This window comes from Scardinius erythrophthalmus (assembly GCF_964197995.2).
Source record: "Scardinius erythrophthalmus genome assembly, chromosome: 3".
In the NCBI taxonomy this organism is placed as follows: domain Eukaryota; kingdom Metazoa; phylum Chordata; class Actinopteri; order Cypriniformes; family Leuciscidae; genus Scardinius; species Scardinius erythrophthalmus.
In genome coordinates, this window is record NC_138223.1 from 9,945,626 (window position 1) to 9,971,771 (window position 26,146).

The window sequence follows — 26,146 nt, forward strand, 5'->3', positions numbered from 1 at the left end:
ATGATGTTATTTCAGCCAGCGCTCATACCTGTATTTACATCCTGTTTTCGGTCGAAGTCCATAGTAATCGATTGTCGAGTTCACACGCATAGGTTTAGTTACCTATGATCACGCGCGTGTGAACTCGACAATCGATTACTATGGACTTCGACCGAAAACAGGAAGAAAATACAGGTATGTGCGCTGGCTGAAATAACATCATTTTTATTAATATCTTTCACATCTACTGCAGTCAGATTCACCCGTGTTCACTCTGAAGGAATCACTCACATGACCTGTGCACTTGTAATGACACGTCAAGGATGTTAAGAGGCTAAAAGCTGGTTTAAAACTTGCCCCATTGAAGTCAACAGGGTGCAAATTTTAAAAAGAGGATAACACGGTGTAGGCAACACCGATTTTTGTCATTGTTCTCTGTACTGACAGCACTCCAAATTTACAAAAAAATGAGCTCAATGTTAAAATTGACCGGAGTTCTCCTTTAAAGGTGCATTAAGCAACTTTTCATGTTAAAAATACCCGTTTTTCTAACCCATACATGCTTAAACAATTGCCTGATGGGTTGAATGAGCCCTTCTATGATCTCTGCGATTGCCTCTATAATCCTGTACAGTAAAATAAATAAGAGAGATTCGGGACGGAATCGACGTCATGCGCGTTCACGCTCACCTGGCTATGTCTGGCAGGTTTGTGTATTCGCCGCCATTATCCGCATCAGCGAAGACAACTCAAGCGACTTTGGGAAAAGTAGAAGATGGATTCAAAGAGACCGGCTTCTAGTTCATCCCAAACCCCAACGCAAACTCCACGTAACCGCGTGCACAACTCTGGTTGCAGTTTCGCGTGTCGCCAGAAGGGGGCATAGTTCTGCAAAAACTCAGAGACTTGCGCAATGCACCTTTAATATAAACAGACTAATAATACAGTGGGCTCAAAAAGTGTCTGGATGCTTAAAGGTACAGTATTTAAGTTTTGACGCTAGAGGTTGCTTATTTAAAACAATAACAAAGGCGAAGCTTGATGATGCCGTTAATGAGCGTAGAATCAGGGGAGTTGTCGTCTTCACCTCCACAGCTGATGGAAAGCAGTCCGACGGGGCAGAAATCATGTTTATGGATGAGTTAATGAATTAAAGCTTCATTAAAGTTGGGTGGTATGAAACAGGCTGGGGCTGAGAGCCGTGGGAGCGGAACGAGCTCGGTGATGCGAATGCTACTGAGAGACACCTGCGCGACACCGGTCTAGAGTCCCATGGAGGAGCTCCGGAAGGATATAAGAAGGAATGACTACAGTGAAGGGTGAGAGAGGACCAGGCCTGGGACATTTTACGTTGCCGTTTATATTCTGCTTGTATTCCGTAGTTGGCCACTGCTACTTCTTTCATTATGTTGTTTATGTCTATTACAATTAAAGTTACGTTTAACATTTGCCAGTTCCCACCTCCTCTTCCCTGAACTTGAACTTTGAATTTTTCTTTCATTCTAATGAAAAAGCCGTAAATTAATTACTACTCATACGGATCACTTTATTTGACGGATTCAAATTATAGGGTAACACAGCACTGTTTTACTCAGTCAAAACAATCATACTAAAATACATTTGAATGTGTTGAAGGTTATGTTAACGTTACCCAGTGCGTTCGCTTGGTGGTTGGTATAAGACACTTGTAGCAAATTGCCGTAAACTATCGATATTAGAATATCATATTGATAAAAAACTGGATGACTTGTGTTCCTAAATGGCATGCTGAAAAACTGAGACACGTGGCTAATGAAGTTTCAGCTTAATGAATTTCATTGCTTAAAACTGTTTTCACGGTCATGACAGTAGTATGAAATAATCCCCTCTGCTATAATTCCTGCATGGGTAAAACAATGAGCTGTGTATAATAGTGTAATTCATGCTGAGGGATTAGAGATTACTATTATTATTGTTAATAATAATCAATGTGTGACAGGTTGAGTTTAGATCCAGACATCTCTGACCTTAATCCATTTGTTTTTTGCTGGGTTTTTTTTCCATCCGCACTGTGAAGAATCCCACACAATCTCCCCACACTATATCTATCTTGCATGCTACAGTCTCTCTCTCTCTCTCTCACACACACACACACACACACACACGCACGCACGCATGCACACACACACACTGTACCTCTCTCCTTATATCCCACTTCACATCCCTCCCGTGCTGCCGATCTTATTCGCTAACTCTGCTCTAGGCAGTGACTATGATGTTGAAACACTTCCCTCTGTGCTGTTGAATTAGCAAAATGTCAAAGGTCCCCCTCGCTCCCTCCCTCCATGGTTTCTCCTAGTATCTATGTCCCACTCATCCCTCAGGTGCAATAAGAACAAAACAAAAGTCAATGACAAATGATGTAGAGGACTGTGATGTAAAAGATGAAAGAAATGACACACACAGACACACACACACACACACACACACACACACACACACACACACACACACACACACACACAGCCTGCAGGTAAACATTGCTCGTTTTAGAAGTCATATTATGCTAAAGAAGAAGGGTTCTCCAATTAAAATGGCCTTTTTTAACTTCTCATGCTCTTATAATCAAAAGAAAAGGTTTTTCATCAGCTATTTTATTTTACACAGATCTGAGTGTGCATGAAAATACTGTCTCTGGATTGCTGATGGATGTCTAAGATGAAACTTGGAGGTATTCAATTTGCACATGGCTTTAGGAAGGAAAGAACCAGAGAAAGCAACTTGTAACACTTTACAGTATGTGATTGTGAAGTCTTCATTTTCAGACTTTTTACATTTCTATCTTCACAGGTGGGCACTATATATATTATTAGCATGAACTATAACCAAAACCTTTTTTCTTTTTTTTACTCGAAACAAAATAAACAATAATTAAAAATTAAACTTATTTTACTTCAGCTATAGTTGCCAATGCACAATTTCTCATTTTCGGTTAACTTGAAATACTAAAATAAGTATAGCTAAAACTAATGAATAAAAATGACAAAAAAACTACCAATTTATTAAAACTAAAATGAAACATGTATTATTATAGATTCTTAGAAAATACTATATAAAAATAAAATTTAATTCAATTAACAAAAACTATAACTATGACACAAAATTAATATTTAAACTGACAATTTAAATGAAAAAGGATAATCATTTAAAATAATGTTTCCAAAAACATGTTTTGTTTTGATAGAAATTACAATGTAAGTCTAAATGTGTGTGCTTGTTTGTGTGTTTACATGGGTTGGTATGTGTGAAGGGGAAGGTGAAAGAAGGACGAACAGAACATTACGACATTCTTCTTATATGAAAGACCTTGATGAGATGTATGTCCCGTCCCGCAATGACAAGAAGCCCCTGTCAAGCTTTTAGTAGTTCCATTTAAGAAGAGCTCAATGACTTCCCTTCTTTTCTGCACTTCCACCTTAATAAAAAGTAATATGGCGAGCTCTTTTACTGTCTAACCAAATCAATCATGAAAGTTGAGAAAAGTTCTTTCAAAAGTATTGAAATTCAAAACACATTGTCTTATTTTGAGCATTCAGATGTCCTTTCAAGGTTGAATATATCTTGCTGCAATGAAGTTAAAGGGATGAAGCAGTGGAGTTAACAATAATCTCAGCCTCAGACAGTACGCCCATGGACCGCCCTTAGTCCGCTTACTGAGCATCTGATGCATACTGCATACCAAACTGAAAAGTATTTGCAGAAATCGTAAACTCAATCAGTTTGCCTGAAAAACAAGGGACAGTAAAAAAAAAAAAAAGAAGCAAATAAGATCAATGAATCATGTATATGTATATATATATGTGTGTGTGTGTGTGTGTGTGTGTGTGTGTCAGGTTTCTTTTGTCTCCCTTTCATTACTTGATCTAATTTCCTAGTTTGTCGCCAAGGTTACCCATTAATTAATCATTCTGCTCAGCTGGTCTTGATTAGTTCCCTTTGTTTGCTCCTTGTACTTCTGTTTTATTCTGTTCCTTGCCTGGTATTGTTAAAAGTGTAGTTGAATATTGAAAAAGGCTTTCTGAATTCATTCTGAGTCTTGATATATATACGACCTCATTATGACCACCTGCCAAATATGCTGTTGGGCCTCTGCGTGCTTCCAAAACGGTGCCGTCCTGCCAAGGCATGGACTCTTCAAGACCCCTGAAGGTATCCTGTGCTATTTGGAACTACAACCTTAGCAGCATATTCTTCATCTAAGTTGTGAGGTAAAGCTGCCATGGATCAGAATTGCTGCACAGATGCTCAATAGGTTTGAGATCTGGAGAATTTGGAGGCCAAGGCAACAACTTGAACTCTTCATTATGTTCCTCAAATCATTCATGAACATAGTGTTTATTTTCCTGCAGAAAGAGGCCACTTCCACCCGAGAACACCATTGCATGAAGGGTTGTATGTGGTCTACAAAAATCTTTAGGTAGGTTTCACATGTCAAATTGACATCAGCATGAATGCCCAGACCCAGGGTTTCCCAGCAGAACACTGGCCAGACATTCACTCTCCCTCAACCAGCTTTTGTCTTCCCACAGTGCATCCTGGGGCCATCACTTCCTCAAGTAAATATTGCTCACGTACACGGCCATCCTTGTGATGTAAAAGAAAAGGGCAATCATCGGACTAGGCGGCTTTCTTTCACTGCTCCAAGATTAATTTCTGATGCTGACGTGGCCATTGTAGGCCCTTTCGACGGTGGACAGGTCATCATGGGCACTACACCTTGCCGTTTCAGAGATGCTCTGACCTAGTCTGCCCATAAGAGTTTGACCCCCGTCAAAGTCTCTCAGGTCTTTACTCCTTTCCATTTATCCTGCATACAACATGCTGGCTATAAGAAAACATTGCGTAATGTACCATATAAACTTACAGACTGACTAAACGATCGATCGATTGATTGGCCAAAGAGAAGTTGTTGTTTAGATTTAAATATGCAAATACTTAAGAGTCTATGACTGGATCATTTTTGCAGTCATCATAATGTTTCTAGCATGTTACATGTTTGGCAACAGTTCTTCTAACCCTAATTGATGTGTAGCTTTTCATTTCTTAAACAACCATGTAGGAATACGTATCATGGCCATATTCCAGGATGTCAAGATTCATCAGGCTCAAATTGAGAAAGAATAGTTGGGAGGGAGCATGAAGAATCATTTTCACACATTAATTGAGTAGACTTTACAGAGTGCTTGACTTTTGCATTGTCAATACAACATAATGACCAAAAACTGATGCACCTCTTGATGGAAATAAATGTTGTGATGTTATTTTCATCAAGAGACACATACATTTTTAGTAGACTCTTAAGCGTTTACCTATTAAAATAAAAAAACGACTGTTTTTTGCTGGGGTGAATATAATTTTATATAATTTAATATCCGACATCAATTACATATAATGTAAAATTATTAATGTAAATTCTTCCTTAAATTCAAATTGCAATTCAGCATCCTATTTGCTACTCCAATTCAAATTCTGGGGTTTAATTGGATGGTAAAGGCATTCTCAATTCAATTCTCAACAGTGCAGAACCCTACACACTCACCCCGCGGGCGACAGTTACAGGGAGTCATAGTGGACAGCATCCATCTTTGGGCTGATGAGGTGTTTGGAGGACACTGTTGTGCGATGAGGTGACCGTGACATAACACACACCTTCAGCCAGCAATGACTCAACCAGATCCTGTCCATTCAACTGAAGAAATCATTTTCCAGACCCTCACACACACATTTCTATCATGTCATCTAGAAAGGTGACTGAGGAGGTTATTAGCGGAGTGGCAGGAATGAGAATTGTCCCAGGAATATAACTACTTTTGTCCCTTGAGACTCGGATCTGCCATTTCATTTGGAATTATGTTTTTATCTGGTGTGGGGAAGACATGACCATGTTGTTCACACACAAAAGTAGCGGTAATGCTGAAAAGGTAATGTCATCACACAATGGCCACTGAAGCAACACTTTTCAAACAGGAAATCCCTCCATCACTGAAGAAAAAGCATCTGTAATAGAACTGTCAGTGAGTAATATGACTTGGCTCAAGGGCCCTTTAGGATACGGTTCTTTATAACCTTATCAGTCAGTCAGTGAGCATATAAAGGAACGTGTAGAAATTCAAGCATGTTTTCAGAGACACCTTTTCAGTAGATGCACAAAGGCCTGTTTAGATGTGAATCGCAGGAGAAAATAGCAAACAAGACCATGAAAAGAATTCAACAAAGCTTTACCTAAACAAAAAGCCTAAGACAATACAAGCATCTGAGAATACACTTTTTTAAATGCACAATTGTCGTTAAAATATAACTGACAATTTTGATTCCCGAGGAATGCAATAAAAGTAAAAGTAGGATGTTTTAAGAGTATCTTTATTTCACCATTGTCACCAGCTGCTTGCCATTTCATTTGTTGAGACAAAAGTATTAACAGCTTGATTTCTGGAATGTCGGTCTCTGACACGATTATGCTTAGAATCATAATGTATACTGACAAATCAATTATTTCATCAACAGTAGCTACCACTGAAGTAGAAGCCTACATAATACGGTGCCCATAGCTGCACATAACAATGAAATGTTAAACAAGCAAAAGACCACAACACAAATGGAAAAACTGTCAACCAGTAGAAGCAGTTGTTCTCAGATTTCTAGCAGTGCCACAGACATATAATGAAACACTCTATTCTGCATTGTGTAGATTTGTGGAGTTAGACTAGGACAGCAGGTGTTGTTGGTTCTATCATTCCAGGTTCAAAAGAACGAATAAGCAGCCTCTTTGAGTGAATTGCCCTTAACGTTCTCTCTCCCATTCAGAGAGTAAAGAAAAATCAGTATACAAGAAAAACATAAAAAAACATACCTGATATAAAACAGCCTCTTTGAGTGAATCACCCTTGTTTTCAATAAAATATGATGTGCACTTATTTAGCAGAAGACAAAAATCTAACTCAAAAAGGGTCAAATAATCACACGGGTAGGAACAATTACATTATACACATACCTTGGGATGAAAATGTAGACATAAAAGCAATAACTACAATAAAGATTAAAAACGATAGAATGGAAGAGGTAGGTTTCTTTCGACTTTTGATAGTTACAATGCAAAAGGGAATGACACCACAACAATTAAAGGGGAAAGTACTCACTTAGATCAGGTAACAATACATACATTTAACAGAACAATTTCTATACCTTTTACATCAGGAGGGCTATTCCAGAGTTTAGAAGCCAAATGAGAAAACTCCCTCCTTTAGTGGACTTAGATATCCTAGGTACTACCAAAAATCCAGAGTTTTGTGACCTTAAAGAGCGTAATGGATTGTAGGGCGATAGAGTGTTACCGATCGGTTAAATACACAGGAGCTAAACCATTTAGGGCCTTATGTCAGTCGCAAAACTTAATAATCGATACGGAACTTGATAGGTAACCAGTGTAGAGATGATATAGGTATTATATGATCATATTTTCTTGACCTGGTATTGAACTAGCAGCTACATTTTGGACTAATTGTAGCTGGTTTATCGAGGATTAAGGACAACCAGCTAATAATGCATTACAGTAATCTAGTCTAAAGGTCATGAATGCATAAACTAGCTTTTCTGCATCAGAAACAGAATGTGGTTTCTGATGCAGAAAAGAAGGTTGAAGAAGGCTGTTTTTGTAACATATGAAATGTAATTTTCAAAAAAACATGTTGCTGTCTAATATAACACCCAGGTCTTTAACTGTAGAGGACGAAGTAACAGTACATCTTTCTAAATGCAAATTGTATTCTAAGAGATTCTGTGTACAGGTTTTTTTTGGTCCAACAAGTCATACCTCAGTCTTATCTGAATTTAATATAGAAAATTACAGGTCATCCAATATTTTATATCTTTAACATATTCTGTCAAATAGGATAATTTAGAGATTTCATCTGGTGTGCCATCGGCATAACAGTGGAAATTAATTCCATGTTTTCTTATAATATTACCAAGTGGCAGCATATATATTGAAAATAACAGAGGGCCTAACACAGATTCTTGCAGCACACCATCATTTACTGATGTAATCTTCCATTTAAATTGACAAAATGATAACTGTCTGATAGGTACAATCTAAACCACCTTAATGCCTGTCCCTGAATACCAGTGTAATTTTGTAGTTGATCAAAGAGTATTTTATGATCTATAGTGTCAAATGCAGCACTAAGATCAAGTAAAACTAGTACAGAGATAACAGCCTTGGTCAGAAGCAGAGGTGTAAAGTCCAGGTTCAGAAAGTAAAAGTCCTCCTCAGTATTTTGTTCCAATCACCTGGATTTGCTAGAGTTCATGGGTGGAATAAACCTATGGCAGGACTTTTACTTTCTGACCCCTGGACTTTACATCTCTGGTCAGAAGCTAGAAGTAAGTAATTTGTAATTGTGTAATTTTAACAAGCGCAGTTTCTGGGCTATGATAGGGCCTGAACCCTGACTGAAATTTTTCATACATATAATGTTTTTGCAGGAAGGAGACCCGCCCTCTTTAGTTATTGTTGCTATGTCCGCTCTCACGCCACACCATGTTCTCACGCAGTTAAAAACTACATTGCGCATGATCGCGGAGCAGAGAGGACATGGCTAATCGCGCTGACAGACAGGACAGACCAGGTTACTTTTAATATGAAACAAAATCTCAACTTTCATATTTGGTCTTTTTTTTGAAAGAAATTTAAACAATAAATACAGTTTTGTGGCTCTTTAATGTGTCTAACGTGTTAACACGCGTTAACAGATCGCTGATCGCTAACAGATCGCTGTAGAGCCTCAGTTAAAACTGCTTGTGAACCAATCATTTCTTCCTTCTAGTTAATTCATAGCATCAAATAAACATAAGAAGGAATGTTGTTTTAACCGCGGAAAGATGTCAGTACACTCCGTTTTTCAAGTTCAAATCCTCCAACGCTAGTCTACTAACTCTCCTGACTGCTTTGTCGGACAAAAATGGCGGATTCTGCGGATGTGCGGATTATGATTGGTCAGATCGCCTGTCAAACAAACTCCCTGCAAAGGGTCAATTGAGCGGACACAACTTTTTCTAGTATTTTTGAAATTTAAAAGACTTCCTTAAAATACTCAAAACTTCACAATACAATAATATCTAATCCAAAAAGCATTTAGTTCACTTACTGATATTAAGAGCCTGTTGTCTTCTTCTTCTTGAGTTTCATAGGCTTTTGGTGCATTACTGCCACCAACTGAACTGGAGAGTGGATAGTATTGTGAAAGGATATATCGGCCACTTTATTAGGCCAATCACATGGCAGCAACTCAATGCATTTAGGCACGTAGACATGTGCTGCATCCCAATTCACATACTACCCATCCTAAATAGCCTAGTATTCAAAATTTGTGTGTCCCAAATGGTAGTATGTTGAAATGAGTATTCTAAAGATACCGGGAAGGTCTAATTTTTCTGGTTTAATATTGCCCACAACCCATTGCACATTGGACAAGTTTTCTTCACAAAAACAGTACATACTTTTAGGGTTTAGTATAGGCCTAAATAAGCGAATTGGGATGCAGCAATGGTCAAGACGATCTGCTAAGTCCAAAATTGAGTATCAGAATAGGGAACAAAAAAGTTATTTATATAACTTTGAACGTGGCATGGTTTTGGTTTGCAGAAAAAAATTGTAGCAAAAAAAAAAAAACACACTTGAAACTCCTTAGAGATCACAATCTGGGGATTGTTGTTATACACTGTAAAAATAAAAGGTGCCTGGAGGAACCTTTTGGGGTTCTTCACTTTGCCACACCGGCGGAACCGTCTGTAGATCCTCTAGGCACCCTTTAAAAAGGGCCGGTTCTCTGAGGAACCACACAGGTTTCCTGAGGAACTCTTATATTAGGCACTGTGTGGAACCACTTTGGGTGCCTCCAGGAACCAAATTTCATTTTTTTTAAATATTTAATTTCATGTTGTTACTATGGTTACCTTTGACATCTATTATAATAAACAAATTGAACCAAATACAAAATAAGAATTGTTTATTACATATTTGATATTCATTTTTATACATACACTTCCATGCACATGGGGAAAAAAGCTAACTACAGATTAATATCAATGAATACACAAAAAAATAGTATAATACATAAGCAACATGAATAATCAACCATACAATAGATAAACAAGAAAAGACATCTCAACAAAATGCATGGAAACACATATGTTCCACGAAATAAATCAATGTAAATAAAATTACATTTGAACAAATTAAAAATGTCCATCATACTTAACTTTAAAACATTTGTGTTTCAGTCCGATGGTAAGTCTGACATCACTGTTTCCAAGTCCAAAAGCTCTATCAGATGCTAAAAACAAACAACAGTGCTATACACTCATTGTGCTGTAACCTTTATCTCTATACTGAAATCTCAGATTGTTAGTTATTCAGCTATTTTGAATCATAAAATGTTTAAGTCTGGGATGCCGTTAGACTGGAGACTGTAATGTACACTATGGCTTTTGAAAATCTTAAATGTGTGACTTGAATCAACAGTGTTCATAAATGGTTGTTGAGTATTCTCATGAAACAAGATAGAGGAAGTAGAGGCTTCGACCCGGAAACAGAGTTAAGGTGCAGTAAAATTATCTGTTGTTCTGTGAATGTTCACTGGTGAATTCCAGTCATTAAGAATCCACACGATCAGCAATTTCGTTTGTGGTCAAAAATGTCACTATGGGACCAAGTTGGTGTGAGGTACTTAACGAGTTAGAAAAGTGAAAAGGTACAGCATCGTTTTCCGTTTGTTTTTCCTCTGTTCTGGTGGATGGTCCAGACACTTCAATGATTTTCAGGTCTACAGGAGGATTTTTATTCTTGTTCAAACTTGTATTTCAGCTTACTGAGATCCCTGCAAAGTACAAAATTTACTGTTAGTAATGTTATTAAAGTGATAGTTGTGAAATTGAAATAATTTCCTCAGCCTTGTGACGGTCCAAACCTGTTTGACTTTCTGTCTGTGGAACCCAAAAGCAGATCTCAGGCATAATGCAACCCCAGTCACCATTCAGTTTCACTGCATGAAACACAAGAAGAAAACAAATGTGTAAATCATTCATGAAACCATTCTTATGCACACTTGTCTAGTTCAATTCAATGCAACAATTTATGTAAAAATGGTTAAGCTCCAAAAATGTCCCAGAAAAGATCCTAAAAATAATCAATGAGTTCACAACTCATGTGTTATGGGTTGTGTTGCAAGTCTTCTGAAGCCTAATAGCTTTTTCCTTTTTTTTATTTTTTTTTTTGTTGAAAAAGACTAAACTTGAAGTTATAATTCAGAGTTAAAATGTCTATAGCATTTTTTGTGAATCAAACCTGTGATATTATTTTTCTGAGTAACATGAATGAGATTTGAGATCATGAGAAAATATTTTCAGAGAGTAACTGATTAAAAAACACAAGTACACAGTCAAACAATACAATTGCACACAGAGAAAGTTCATAGTAATAAAGTACAGCATGTGGTGCAGGTAACTTACTGTAATTCAATGTTGCCACTGAAATGTTCAGATTATTTTAGAAATGTAATGGTTGTTCTGGGGAAACAAAAGAACAAAGCTGATTATTCACAACATAATATTTATTGACCAGTAAATGGCTTTAAAATGGTATTTGAGAGAATGAGGACACCTGTAGTAAAGTTAGGCTAAACAAAAACAGAGCAAACTATAACCTGTTTTTGTTATTCATAACAAACGCCAAGAATCAGAGAATTTTCTAAATTAGTTAGGCTATATCAGCAATTTGAAGACACAGTTGTACAAAATATGTTGAATTGAATGACTAAATCAATCTAAGACAATAAGTCAATCATTTCCATTTGTTCATTAGATCAACGTAAGTTAGTTAGCATCGCGGCTAAAACCAGATACTGTGCAATAAACGAGTGGTAAACACTGTAAAAACGTAGTAATGTATAATAAATTTAGTTTATATATATGTGTGTTTAAATATATAGTGAGTAGACTCTGTATATTTATTTGGCGAGTTTACAAACCTTGTAATGGAGAGCCGAACAAACGGCGGAAGCTTTGATGAGAGGAGCCGTTACTTTCAAACCGATGACGTCGATCAGCTGAGCTTTGTTGCGCGCGAGCAGTGCGAGCATCACTGAAGCGACGACAGCAGAGGAATAGCAGCAGTTTCGTGACTGAATAAAACTTCTCTCCTCCTGCTTCTCCTATATAATATTATTATTATTTAGTGTTGTTGTTTAAGGTTTAAATGACTTAATAAAATAGGCCTATACTAAATATATGTAAGCTACCCAAGTGAAAAAGACTAGGTTACTGTTAAATGTATTAAAAATGCATTAAAGTATATTTTTATTGTAGGTCTACTAAAAACACACTCAAGTACATTTTTAATACATTTAATAGTACGTCTTTTTCACCTGGGTATGTATACTGAATCAAACTTAAGTAGCCTATAATAATTATAATAATAGGATAATAATAATAATAATAGAATAATAATCTAATTCTGGCCTCACTGAACCATTGGGTTCCTCCAGATGCTGGCTTTAACATAAGAGATCTTCCAGGAACCACTTAAATGTTAAAAGATCTTCCAATAACCCTTTTATCGCATTCAAGTTCCTCTATTTTCCCCCAAAGCACTTCAGGGTCTCATGGTAATGAAAAGGTGACTCCAGAACCTCTGAAGTAAATACAAAGTGCTTAAAGGATCCCATAAGTTCCAGCAAGAACCTCAAAGATTGTCAATGCTCCTCCAGTAACCCTACTATAGGAAAAAGAGCTTTGAGGCACCAAAATTACATTTTGAAGTTCCTTGAGTATCCAACAGGATACTTGAGGCTCCTTTAGTTTTTACAGTGTAGACTTTTAGATCCTTTACAGTCATGTAAATTTATTTTAAGTGAAAGTGCATTCAAGACATAGGCTATGATATCAATTTGAATTGAATTCATTACTAGAATGCTAGAAACAATGCTAGAATGGCTTGTAGATATTCAAATCCAAATTATGTTAAGTAGAAACCTCAAGGAACACTGTTTAGAAATGCATTTATTCTGCTGTAATATCAAACACAGCAAAGCAAAACTACTTTGTTTTCACATTATAAAAAATAATGGACATTTATATATCATAAAGTTTGCCATAATACACACATTATTAGTAAGTGTTTGCTGAAACTAGCCTACATACATTTAATCACAGGGCACAGGCCAGTCACAACAAAAACAACAGGTGAGCAATGAACAGCACCGGCTGCATACTGAGCTGAGGATCCGTGGCAAAACATTTCCATGCAAATCATCCCATTCATCACTCTCTGTGTCACGCGCGTGCGCATGCAAACACATAATACACATACGGCCTCATGCAAACATGCTCGCCTTTCTGTTTACTGAACTGAAGCCTGCTGCCTGTATGATGAATGGGGTTTTTTAAGAAAGCTCTCCAGCAGCCTCTCCTCCGCCCTGTTCTTCCCTGTCTTTCCCACTCGCCCCTGCAGCTCAAGTCTGTCTGCCTCTGCTTTTGTATTTTGAAAGTCTCCCTGCTCATTACTATTTCGCAAGTCTCTCCAGGGGTCTTCGTTCTACCCTCTCGACAGACTGTCTGAGAAGCACGTTCCCGTCCACTCATTTATCACAAACCCGTGAAATATCAAAGTATGGTTTGACTCGATCATGGGGCTGAAGTGTGAAAAGTGCTCATTTAAAAAGTGCTCATACCGAGGTCAAGAAAACAGAAACCTGGTTTTATAATGAAAAGGGGTCTGATTATTCCAATAAAATGCTAAAGTAAAAAAATTTAAGGCTATCGGTCATTTCAAAACTTTAACTGAACTAATTAAATGCTATGTATGAATCAATCAAATCAATTCATCGTGTATAAACAATATTTGCTGAGAATAACCTCAAAAGAAGACAGTGCATTATGTTATTTTGGCAGACTTGTTGACTGTAAAAGTGGGTTTAGAAGTCAATGCATTCATAATGTTTGTTTTGTTTTTACATATAAATGAAGATGATCAGTTCACAGAAACCTATTTTGCTATCAGGTTTATCAACCTGTCAGTAGAGTATAATTAAGCCATTCTTTATAATCAAATGCATTAATTTGGCATGTTAAAATGAAAGCCCTAAAAAGTATACAAACTATTTTCTGATCAGCTCTATGAAAATAACAGTTTGAGAAATTTAAAGCAATGGTCTTTCCCAATTTATACACTTAATATGACCATGAGGTCATATGGCCTTTACTCTTGTGCGCTAGTCCACAAAACCATAGGGTCTCATTTGTCATTTGATTCAGTATATGATTCATATGATTCAGTAAGTGCTCATAAAAGCCCCTTTTACTGCTATGATTCACCCTTGATGCACCAATTTGTGAAGTCTACACAGTGGGCTACTACCCAACATCCCATGAGTCCAAGTGTGGACTTGAAGGAGGACCGCATGGGCTGAGGGTAAGAGTAATCAGATAAGAGTATAAGGGCAAAACGGACACAAAGTTTTCCATTTCAAGGATATCGTCTTTCATATAAGTGGTGTGTGTAACACTGACACTGCAACTGTATACAGAAAATACAGTGATTTCTGGGTTACTAAATTGACTATTTCTTTTAATAATGACCATAAATGATGCAAAATCGAAAAGGTAACATCGAAACAGTAACACATTTACACAGAAGCAAGTGTAGCTAAACTGCAATAAATCATCAGGATTCCCTCACTTGCTGTTTAGGTGACTGTCACTACATCTTTCTTCAAAAAAAATGGGAGAGTGCTATAGTCTTTATATACTGGTTTATGAAAGCATAAATTCCTATAATTTGTTGTTAAATAGGTTTATAGTGCAATATTTCTGTTTTCTGTTGAGTTCAGTGGGTTCCGCGCTTAAATTCTTCTTGGACCTATGCAACACTCTTTAAAAATAAAGTTTCCAAAAGTTTTTTCTTTTTTTAACGTGTATGTTTTGTTATTACCTGAGCTTTTTCCCTGTGATTCTCCTTCATGTTCCTAGTGGTATTTTACTATAAAAGGCCCACTGAAATGTGCAGCATTATTCGATGTGTTAATGTAATTTCCACTGAAATAGGAAGACAGGGCGGAACATATCAAACAGCCCTCCAGTCTCCAGCTCCTCCTCAGCACAAGGACCCTCTGGCTCCGCCTCCAGCTGCTGAGCCAATCACTCCACATTGGCTCCTCCCTCCCTCCGGCTCCACCTGGTACTATCCCCCCTACGGCTCCACCGGGCTCCCTCGTCGCATTGTCTGCGCCACGGACTTACGGGCCATCAGCTACACTTTGTCCCTACACAGTGTTTGCAGACAGTGTGAAACAAGCTTTAATCATGCACACCCTTCAGAAATAAGTTATAGATGTTAAAATATTTATAAATCTGCTGTAGCTAATATACAGATTTCTAGATATTTACTCTTTTTAGTAATTGATGTCCAATTAAAATCACTCCAAAACATGCGATATGATTTTCATTTTAGCATATATAATTACCGTATTGGATTTTTAAAAACAAATTAACCTCATTCCAACTAACATATGCTGCATGTATCATGGTTTGAATTAATAATAAATGGCTATTAGGGCTGCACGATTAATTGCAATTGACATGAAATCGCACTTAAACCGATTTGGCTTACCATGATTATGAAATAATCGATTATTTTTTATGAGTAGCTGCCTGTCATTGATGTACGGATCTGTAAACGCTGCTCCATCTGAAAGCACTGTGAGTTTGAGTCACTTATAACGTGCATTTGAAAAAGCAACACGCGTCAAACATCTTTCCAAACATGAGAAGCATAAATTAACCTCTTGTCCAACAAAAGACAACATTTAATAACATGCTTTTACTCCAAACTCACTTCATAACGACAGTTGAGCATCCTTCTGTCAGATGATGTGGCTTCTTACACAGAATAAGGCAGTCATGTTTAATCAATCAAAGCTTTTCAATCTTCTGTTTATTCAGCTACAGTGACAGCATGTTGCCCGATAGGGATTTCCTGGAATTATGTGCGTTATAGTACTTCTGCGGCGGCATATTTGGAGTATCTGCGTGAGAGCGCCCTCTGGCGTTCAGATGGAGCAGCATTTACTACCGATCAGCCGTGCTTCACTGACAAGCTGCGCATAAAATAATCGCAGCCTTTGCCAAATCGTGTGCGGGTTCAATGCGATTAATCGTGCAGCCCTAATGGTAATATTACACTGTAGAATATCAGTGCATCACTGTGAACTAAAGCCTAACAAAATGTGGGTCAGGCCAAATAGCAATGATCCCAAATGCAAAGATATTTCAATAAAGAAAGGGAGTATGACATTAATGCACTTTATACAGAGATAACCAACTTCACAAGAAGGCCAGTTCACGTTTTAGTTTAATCAAATGCAGGATACAGTATATAATTCCAGAAGGTCATTGACTCCATCTTCACCATTTCTGATAAAGGCCACATTATTAGAAAAGTTCAATTTTAATTGTTTCTCACAGCATAAGTGGTAAGCAGTAAATCACACAACAGCTTACACAAACCCCAACGTTTTGCTGCAACCTAATTTATTCCCCAAACCGTTTCCATGCCCTGCTACTGGGGGTGCTTTCCTTTTTTTTTCTTTTTCTTTTTAAGATTCAAAGGAGCAGAGACTTGCAAAATGATTTGTCTTTGAATGAAAGCATAAATCCAAACTGCACTCATCAGCAGCATCTCAAGCACCTAAATATTCTTTTGATTTCTGACATAGTTCCAAAATCATATGCCTGTGTGGATCCAGATGAAGCTCTATGGGTGTGTGTGCCATAGCACACTGAAGATGATCAAACGGCAGAGGGAGATGTATAGAACAACGTCCTGGATCCTCACACAACTAACATGCCTTGTCTTTGTCGGAAAACAACGAATAAATGCTGTTTTTCGAAGGGGGGAAGGAGGGCTTGACAGCATATTTGATTTAAAAATGTGTCATATTTGGTCATATTTATACATGAAAAAACGTGTGTGTGTGTGTGTGTGTGTGTGTGTGTGAGAATCAGCAGTTTGTAGAAATAAGCATCTTAATCATTAAATAATTGCCTACATAGCCCCTTAAATGACCCCTTTTCATAGTATGTTTTGTTGAGAATTTTTATTTTAATTTTAATTTAAAGTAAAATTATCAACAATGCTTTAAACTGGCTAATTTTGGACCTTCACCCTAAAGGGGAAGTTATTTTTCATCCTTTGTTCATTAAACAGAAGTTTGAAATAGCAGAGCAAACATTGTTTTTCCGGAAAATTCACTCTGGCGAGATCCAAGCCACTGAGAAGTGGCCAATTTTTTTTTTTAATGATTTCACAATCCTGTTTGAAGTATATCAGTCCTTTTGAGGGATTTTTCCCTCAATTCATTATGGAATTTTCTTAAAGGGGGGCTGTTGTCCCAAGTTTATATGTAACAATCTTCTTTGCTGTCATGATTCAAAAAATAAAAAAATATCAGTTGATCAATGGTACATGCTGTCAAACATAACACTGCCTTTGTTTCTTTTTTTACAACATTCCAGAGAATGTTGGATCGTGGTATTCCTCTAAATATTTACACTTCCCTCCAAAAAGAGGAGGTTAACATTCCCTGTTGAATGCATCGTATCACATCTATAATTCAGAATGCTATCACAGCAGAAAGCCAGAATAAAGTGTTTTCTATAAATACGGATTCACAACTTGACATGGTTTGCAACTTGGAAGGAAAAGTTGTGGTGGGACTCTTGTTTTCCCATTCTTTCCTCTGCTGCGGCTTATCAGCAATTCTGTAAGAAGCTGTTTTGAAGATGCTTACTCAGGCGAGGAGTTTTGTCGTCCCGTGTTCATTGAAGTAATCATCAACACTCATTGCGGAAATTTGATTGACATGTTTGCAAAAGTGCTTTGCTAATCTAGAGTGATAGTTACAGTGTCATTAGAGGCTACATTGCTCTGAAATGTAGATGAAAAACAACAACACACTGTTTTGGAGACTAAGAAAATCCTTTGGTTTTTTTAACTTTAAATATCACTTTATAAAGCTGAATGAAATGCAATAAGGATATTTTTGACATTTTCTCAATGATTACAATATATTATTATACAGGGTGAATTCAGGTTTATTGGGACACGTTTTGCCATTGAAATGACTGGGAAAAAGTGTCCCATGCAATTAATCTGAATTCATAGGACTGAATTCATATAAAACTAGGCTATAAAACATGTCTATGAAATCTTTTAGCAAAAGCTTCTGAAACAATTTTCCTTCTCAGCTGGCATCACCAGACACCACAGAAACACACATCGTCTCAAACCTTAAAAGAAAAATTATTTTGAGTGTGTAGCACACCATGAAAACAAGTGTCCCAAAGCATAGTATGCTGAACTATATTGACTTCAAGTTAAATAAACTGAGTACTATACATTCCTGTTAGATAAAAGAAAGTCCGTCCCATTTTTTTTAAAGAATATCCTATTCCACTCATCTGATTATAATAATAAATGATATATATGATATATATATATATAATTTCATGTTAGCTAAGTTAATTCATAATTTTGCGACTTCTACAGCCAGTGATACTGAAGATAAAGTGAATCATTTTAGATGATTGAATCAAGCTTTGAGGGATAAGCATCTCAAATTTATCTTCAAGACCATGACAAACTATTCGTTTCAATTTTAGCTTTCTATGGTATTCTTTAAGCATAGTGAAATGCCTGCCTACTGAAGGGAAAAGCACCTTGATGGATCTGGTGAAGGATTTAGTTTGGAGAGGAAACTGATTACCTTCGTGATGGTGAATGTTCTCTTTTTCTTTAAAATGATGTAAGAGTACCTGGTCTGTTTATCACAAGTGCTAATTCAAGCATAGTGACAGATCATTGCCTGGCCTGGACATTTTCGTGTTGCCCTGTTTAAAATGCTTCTCTTCAATTCAACAGCTGCATCCCAATCTTCCTGCAGTTGCTGTTTGGGAGCTGTTGTCATGGTGATGCTCACTGGGTTTCTCCTCACCTGGGAGTATGAACCAAGTATGAAATCAGATATTTAAGACTCTGCTCTGAAAACAGATGTATATAAGGCTCTGCCACAGTTCTTCAGAAAAACCACTGCATTTTCTCCAAAATTATACAGTGATTATGGGGCAACTTTTTATTGAGTTTGAGCCTCTACCAATTTTTTTTTTTACATCCTTTAATCTAAATTTATTTTGTTGTCTGTATCCGGATATATTAGAGTTTACACTAAATATTGCTGTATGTGATCACAGGTGTTCACAAGTGCACAGCACTAAGGTGTTAACAGTGTCCAAATCGTTTTGTGATCAGATCACTCAAAGCACATTCAGAGATCATCAAATATATAAATCCAGAGCATTTGGAGTGTAAAATTAATGCCTGATGCAGCAGCGAAGGGCCGCCTATACCTGTCAGTCATATACTAGTAAAACAAGAGTTTTAAACTTTTCTGGTTACATACAACATGCATTGATATCATGTGAATCATGCACATCCAAAGTAAATTTAAAATAGTAATTAGAAAAACATATATTTGGAATAGGAGGATATTTGATTGGATCACTCGAGAAATAATTATTATAAAACTAGGACTAAACAGGGAATATATCGATGTCCTCTTTCAATTTGTCTACACGCAATACTTACTTTATGTCTCTTCCTTGTTTGGGTTTAGCCCAAAAAGACTAGCTGTGCTAATTAGATGAAAGAGAAAATGTAAAAAATAAAAAATAAATCTTTCTTTTCTCTCTTCTCTTTAAGCCACGCTTACCTTTGATGCATATTCGGCATGTGCTCAACAAAAGCACATATCTGCTCCATTGCAGCACTCTTCATAAGTGAACTGTTAGGTTGCTGGGATTGATTAGAACAGGCAGGCCCATGTTCAAGTTGATCCCAAAACACTGTAATGTCACTAACATAGCTCTATCTCACAAAAAACGAAATGAATGCAGACCTAGTCGCCACTGGCCGGAATTATTGGATCTCTCATCTACATGTTAGACTCAAGATTATACATTACACAATAAATACTCATATATTCATTGCCGATTATCCTGCCTTCAAGTCCTTCTGGTAAATTCCTACTTACAAGTTTGTAAATTACGTGAAGTGATTTTGGGTTGGAATTAAAATGGACTCCAGACAGTTTTGTTGTGTATTTTCAAACAAAATCATTTTCATCCACTACGATTTTTTAATTCACACGCCTGAGTTTTCCACATGACATTTTGGTGCCATTCATGTGCGCTCATCTCATATGATCATTCCAACATGACCTGAAGGCAGCATAGTTCTTGTCTAATGTGTAAATAATGATTGTTCTCTTTTTGGATATTGAGATGGATTGTTTTTGCACATTACATGAAAGAGAAAGGCTCTTCAGTGCCTCTTTCAATAATGTGATTTATGTTAGAATATCATACCATTGCTCTCTATATAAAAATAGTATATTGTCCTATGGGCAATTTTAAGAAACTTTTCAATTAAAACAAATAAAAACAGACACCTTTTTGTTATATTTGTTATAGGCCTAATGAAAATATCAGTTTTTGCCCTGCTCGATGCATTAGCCGAGGCTTTAAATTTCAATATTTCCTATTAGGTTTTATTATTAGTTTTTTCTAAGGGGACAGATGGACAGCAGGCAAGCCGAGGAGGGACTGAAAGAGATTGAGCGAGACACAAACAGAAGGAAAGAGGGAGCATAAATAAATGCTGAAATATAGGTCAGAGACTGGTGGCAGCCGTGCCTTTGTCATCAGGGAAGACCAAAGCAATCTTCATGTGAATGAGTGTGTTTGTTTGTGTGTGTGTGTGTGTGTGTGTGTGTGTGTGTGTGTGTGTGTGTGTGTGTGTGTGTGTGTGTGTGTGTGTGTGTGTGTGTGTGTGTGTGTGTGTGTGCGCAGTCATGCAGGAGGATAATCAGTGTGCATAGTGTGTTGTCATGCAGAAAACAACTGAAAATAAAGAATGTAGACATTAATGAAGGCATGTCTACACTGAAATGTCCAGCTCAATCGATATGTAGTTGTCAAAGTTTCTGTTTTAATCTTTGAGCAATATAGGTACAATCAGAACTGGGTGAGATTGCTTTGAGGTTGCTTCTTCATAGCAAGAGATTTGATAGAGTCTGACCTTGGTCTGATATTTATCTCTTAAAGGAACACACCGACTTTTTGGGACTTTAGCTTATTCACCGTATCCCCCCCCCCCCCGAGTTAAATAAGTCCATACATACCCTTTTCATCTCCGTGCGTGCCGTAACTCTGTCTGACGCACCCACCGCTAGCCTAGCTTAGCACAAAGACTGGAGGTAAACGGCTCCAGCTAGCATACTGCTCCCAATAAGCGACAAAATAACGCCAACATTTTCCTATTTACATGTTGTTATTTGTATAGTCACAGCGTGTACAAATAACAAGGTCACATGAGACACAGCCATCTTCTAACCGTACTGGGAACTATATTATCAGAAGGCGATGCACTGCTACTTGGGCGGAGTGATTTGCTCGCAGCACCTGAGAAGCCCCGTGGTGAGGAGCCATAGACAGTAAAAGAAATGGACACAGCGTCCCCATTGGATTCAACGGAGACAAAGGGTGCTTCTCATTTCTTATTTGTGCATCCTCGTTTCCTTTCCTCGCGTCTCAGCTCCGCCCCCTGTAGGATGCGAGGGAAGGCTGCAAGGAAAAGACGCGAGGACGGAGGGATCGAATGTTACTTTTTTTTATACACTGGAATCCTTGATCACTCGAGCGTCACTTCATCGCGTCATCAGCAGCGCTCAAAGGATCTGCCCTTATGTTGTTGAAGTTTGTTTATTTAAGAAATTCATAATAAATAATAATAAAGCAAGATACCCTGTTGAAATATGTGAGATGTGTGGTTTATATAAACTGCAAAGGTAAAGTATAAATTGAAATGATTGTGACCGATGTGAAGGGGGAGGAGAATTTAGACGTGCGTCACGTTTAAGTCGTTAAAACTCTTCCGCATAGGATCCACCTGTGTATCCTCGCTCATGACTCCTCAGGAAGCCTCCTAGCTCCTCGATCCTCGCGGTGCTAGGGGTGTAAGAAAAAATCGATACACTTGAGTATCGCGATATTTTATTTTGCAATACTGTATCGATTTTCAAAAACGCAATATCGATTTTTTTTTTTTTTTTTTTACGTCCAAAAATATTCATGGTAAGACAGTGGTTCACGTTTATGTTGTTTAAATCCCTACCACTAGATAGCTATGCTGAGACGCACCACTAGTGTCCTCGCCAGGCTCGCCTATAACGGTGCGTGTCCACTGGACATTTTAGGATTGACAGCGGACCGGAGAATGCGTTGAGAGCGACCGAGAGCGTCAAAAAGTTGGGCAGTTCCTTTATACAAATATCAAGCGAAAAACGCAGTCGGCAGCCAATTGCTGTGAGGTTCGGGATGTGACGTCTGTCTTGAGAGTTTAAACATATGCAAATTGTGCCGGAGTTTATGCTGGATTTAGTGCGTAAATCATTTTGTTTACAAATTAGACGTTGTGCAGTTGTTATAAAGCCTATATGTTAAATATTTCATTTTGGATGTGTTTATTGTGATTATATTGGCTGGTTTTATAAAAGTTTATACAACTGAAAGGATATCTTTGCTTGGTGCATTTGGAAACAAAGCTTGTCTATTTCTAAATGTAATCGCGTGCATCGTTCACATCAAACGCGAAGAGAGCATCTGGCGCGAGTGATTGCAATGTTAAGTCAATGCAAAGACGCGTTTACGCGCGTCTGGAGGTCCTGCGGCACGAGGCGTTTAGTGCGGCGCGGTTCGCCTCATTCGCGCGTCCAGTTCTTTTAAAATCTTTTATCACATAAAACTTGATTTCAATATGACACATTTATTTTGTTCACTTTCATCCACTTTCATTCATTTTCGTCCAGTTCACGTTGTTGTTTTGTATTGTGACAGGGGCTATGTACCTATTTTCTTTTATTATGGCCTACTTGAGCATATAAACATTTGCTCACTAAGAACCTGTAAACCACAAGCCCAAACTGGCAGTTTGATTTTCTGTGTACTGAATTGTTTACCTAAAGTAAACTTCTTTGACTTTTATGCACATCATGTCTTTTTTTTTTTAATATTTTTAATATATTTTACTTTTAAAAAATCCCAATATATCGCCTTATGCACAGTATCGAAATATATTGCAATATATTGAATCGTGACCCATGTATCGTGATGCGTATCGTATCGCCAGATTCTTGCCAATACACAGCCCTACGCGGTGCAATTAGAGAATTGAGATGTCCTTCAAGATGGCTGAGCTCGATCGGTTTCCGGGTCATAGGATGGAGGACGGAGGAGAGAGGAGACGAGGAGGGATATTAAGAAGCACCCAAAGTGAAGCCAATTAGAAACTCTTACTTCCTGGGGGTCGAGCGTACTGCGCAGACTCAAACTGAGCTTGACGACGTAGATGTCACGTGAGCAAACCGTCTGTCTTCTAGTAGCTGTGTCAAGAGAAATCTGAATCATTCCCTTCCGAAACTTGCAGAGACGGAGAGTGTGAATAGGAGATGTCCACGAGCTATGAGCAGGAGAAACTTTTAGTAGGTGTTCTGATTAATTACTTTGTCATTTTGCCTCGACGTCCTCCCGATTGCCCGCGAGCGTCTCCTCCTGTCCATACGGTAATTTCCTACTGTGCGACAGAGAGTCGCGTGGCTATGACGCAATCGTTAGCCTATTTTTACAAAAATTGCTTCTACGGGGCCATAACGTAAGCTACAAGGTAATGAAGCCTTTTATACATTTTCGTGTTTCTTTAGAAATGAATAATGGACAAATGGAGTCTTTAAACGCCTCAGATGTAAAGTTATTCGCTGTCAAAGTGACGCCAAAATGAATGGGAGTCAATGGGATGCTAACAGCAGGTGGGGGTCCGCTAGCCAATGGCGGCGCCCGGGGGTACCTTCAAAATAATAGAAATCCATGCCCCCCTGTGAGGAGCAGAGAGTTCGCTCTGAGTTGGAGTAAATCACTCCACAGAAGTAGCAGTGCTTCGCCTTCTGAGAATATAGTTCCCAGTACGGTTAGAAGATGGCTGTGTCTCATGTGACCTTGTTATTTGTACATGCTGTGACTATACAAATCACAACATGTAAATAGGAAAATGTTGGCGTTATTTTGTCACTTATTGGGAGCAGTATGCTAGCTGGAGCCGTTCACCTCCAGTCTTTGTGCTAAGCTAGGCTAGTGGTGGGTGTGTAACACAATTTTTTTTGTCATTTTCGTGAATCTGTGGAAATGGGGATCATTTTGACAATGGTGTCATCTGTATGCGAAAAATCCAAAGTAAAAACATTTCTGTTTTTAGTACATTGTTGTCATGTAAACGTACCCTGAGTGTGCAGACAATATACGACTGATGGCATGAAAAGAAAGTTCTATGCTAAACTTTAGTATTGTTGCTCTAAATTTATCTCAAACCTTTATGATCTCTATCCTATTTGTGTGACTGGAACATTAGACTGTATTTTGGGTGGTAGAATGGAGCCTATCAAATTGAGAATCCTTAAAGGAGAACTCGGTCAGTTTTAACATTGAGCTCATTTTTTGTAAATTTGGAGTGCTGTCAGTACAGAGAACAACGACAAAAATCGGTGTTGCCTACACCGTGTTATCCTCTTTTTAAAATTTGCACCCTGTTGACTTCAATGAGGCAAGTTTTAAACCTGCTTTTAGCCTCTTAACATCCTTGATGTGTCATTACAAGTGCCCAGCCATTGTGAGTGATTCCTTCAGAGTGATCACGGGTGAATCTGACTGCAGTAGATGTGAAAGATATTAATAAAAGTGATGTTAATTCAGCCCGCGCACATACCTGTATTTTCTTCCTGTTTTCGGTCGAAGTCCATAGTAATCGATTGTCGAGTTCACACGCATAGGTTTAGTTACCTATGATCACGCACGTGAACTCGACAATCGATTACTATCGATTACTAAAATTGTTCTCCTTTAATCTAAGAGAGAAAAAAAAAAGAGGTCTCATAGGCCAGTCTTAATTACTAGATTATAGAGCTGAACTGATTTCAACACTCGCTGGCCATAATAAACATAAATATTGAATTTTATTCAAATGTAGATGTAACCACAGACTCTAATGCTCAAGACTAACAAAAGTTGCTATCAAGTTTGCAACTGGATCATCAGTGGATTGCACAAAAACATCAATTAACTCCCTGTCTGTTTGTTTTCACACACCGGAATATTAATGAAATGATAAAGAAAATTATTCTAAAATCTGCTTTGCAACCAAGGTGTGATTTGCAAGACATCAGGTTAAAAAACTAATCAGGATGGGTAGGGTAGAATCCTGTGTAAGTATGCAGGGCAGTGTGCATGCAAATACAGACATAAACACACAAGCACATACATATCAATTTCTCAACCTTCCTCTAACCCCCAAGCACAGTAAACTGAATATAATTAGTCTTTCATGCAAAGTGGAATTCTTGATTTCTTATTTTTCACCCAAAATCTGCTTCCTATTGGGTTTATCGCAGACAAACAGAGCGGGTGGTAATTAGGAGGGGAGGGGGGCAGCGTGGTTCCCTCGGGTCTGTGTATCTCCGTCTCTAGGTGTGTGCGAGTCCCAACCTCCAGTCTCATTGTTAGAGTAAAATCACATGTGATCTTGGAAAGTTATTTACTTCCTTTAATTGCGTTTCTTAATCAGCCTGTTCAGTTTTTTTCAGTTTGTAGAATGAGAATTAAACTGATCTTTGGTGATACACGGAGACAGAGATGAGCAAATAAACACTGACACTCTAATGTTTATTAGAGGTTCATCGAAGCCTGATTCCAGATGTAACTATTCAGCATAATATGGAGAATATGAAGGGGGTGGATTGGAATCCACAGCTGCTTCAATGTATATGTAATGAGTGATAATAATCAAGGTATTAATCAATATTTTTCCTTCTAAATATCAAATGAGTTGAATGACTTCTCTAGAGATTTTACTTTGTTATAGAAGTTACAAGTGTGATTACTGAAATGTTCTTTTCATGTATTCTTTAATGTCAGAATT

General features: G+C 37.7%; 1 long non-coding RNA gene across 1 annotated transcript; it reads left to right on the plus strand.

The window, feature by feature from the left end:
* Window positions 1-3,967: 3,967 nt before the first annotated feature.
* LOC308688057 lies at window positions 3,968-6,505 on the plus strand. Its single transcript, XR_014029821.1, has 4 exons — window positions 3,968-4,226; window positions 4,368-4,435; window positions 4,548-4,802; window positions 5,537-6,505. It is a non-coding gene; the product is annotated as an uncharacterized lncRNA (long non-coding RNA).
* Window positions 6,506-26,146: the final 19,641 nt, after the last annotated feature.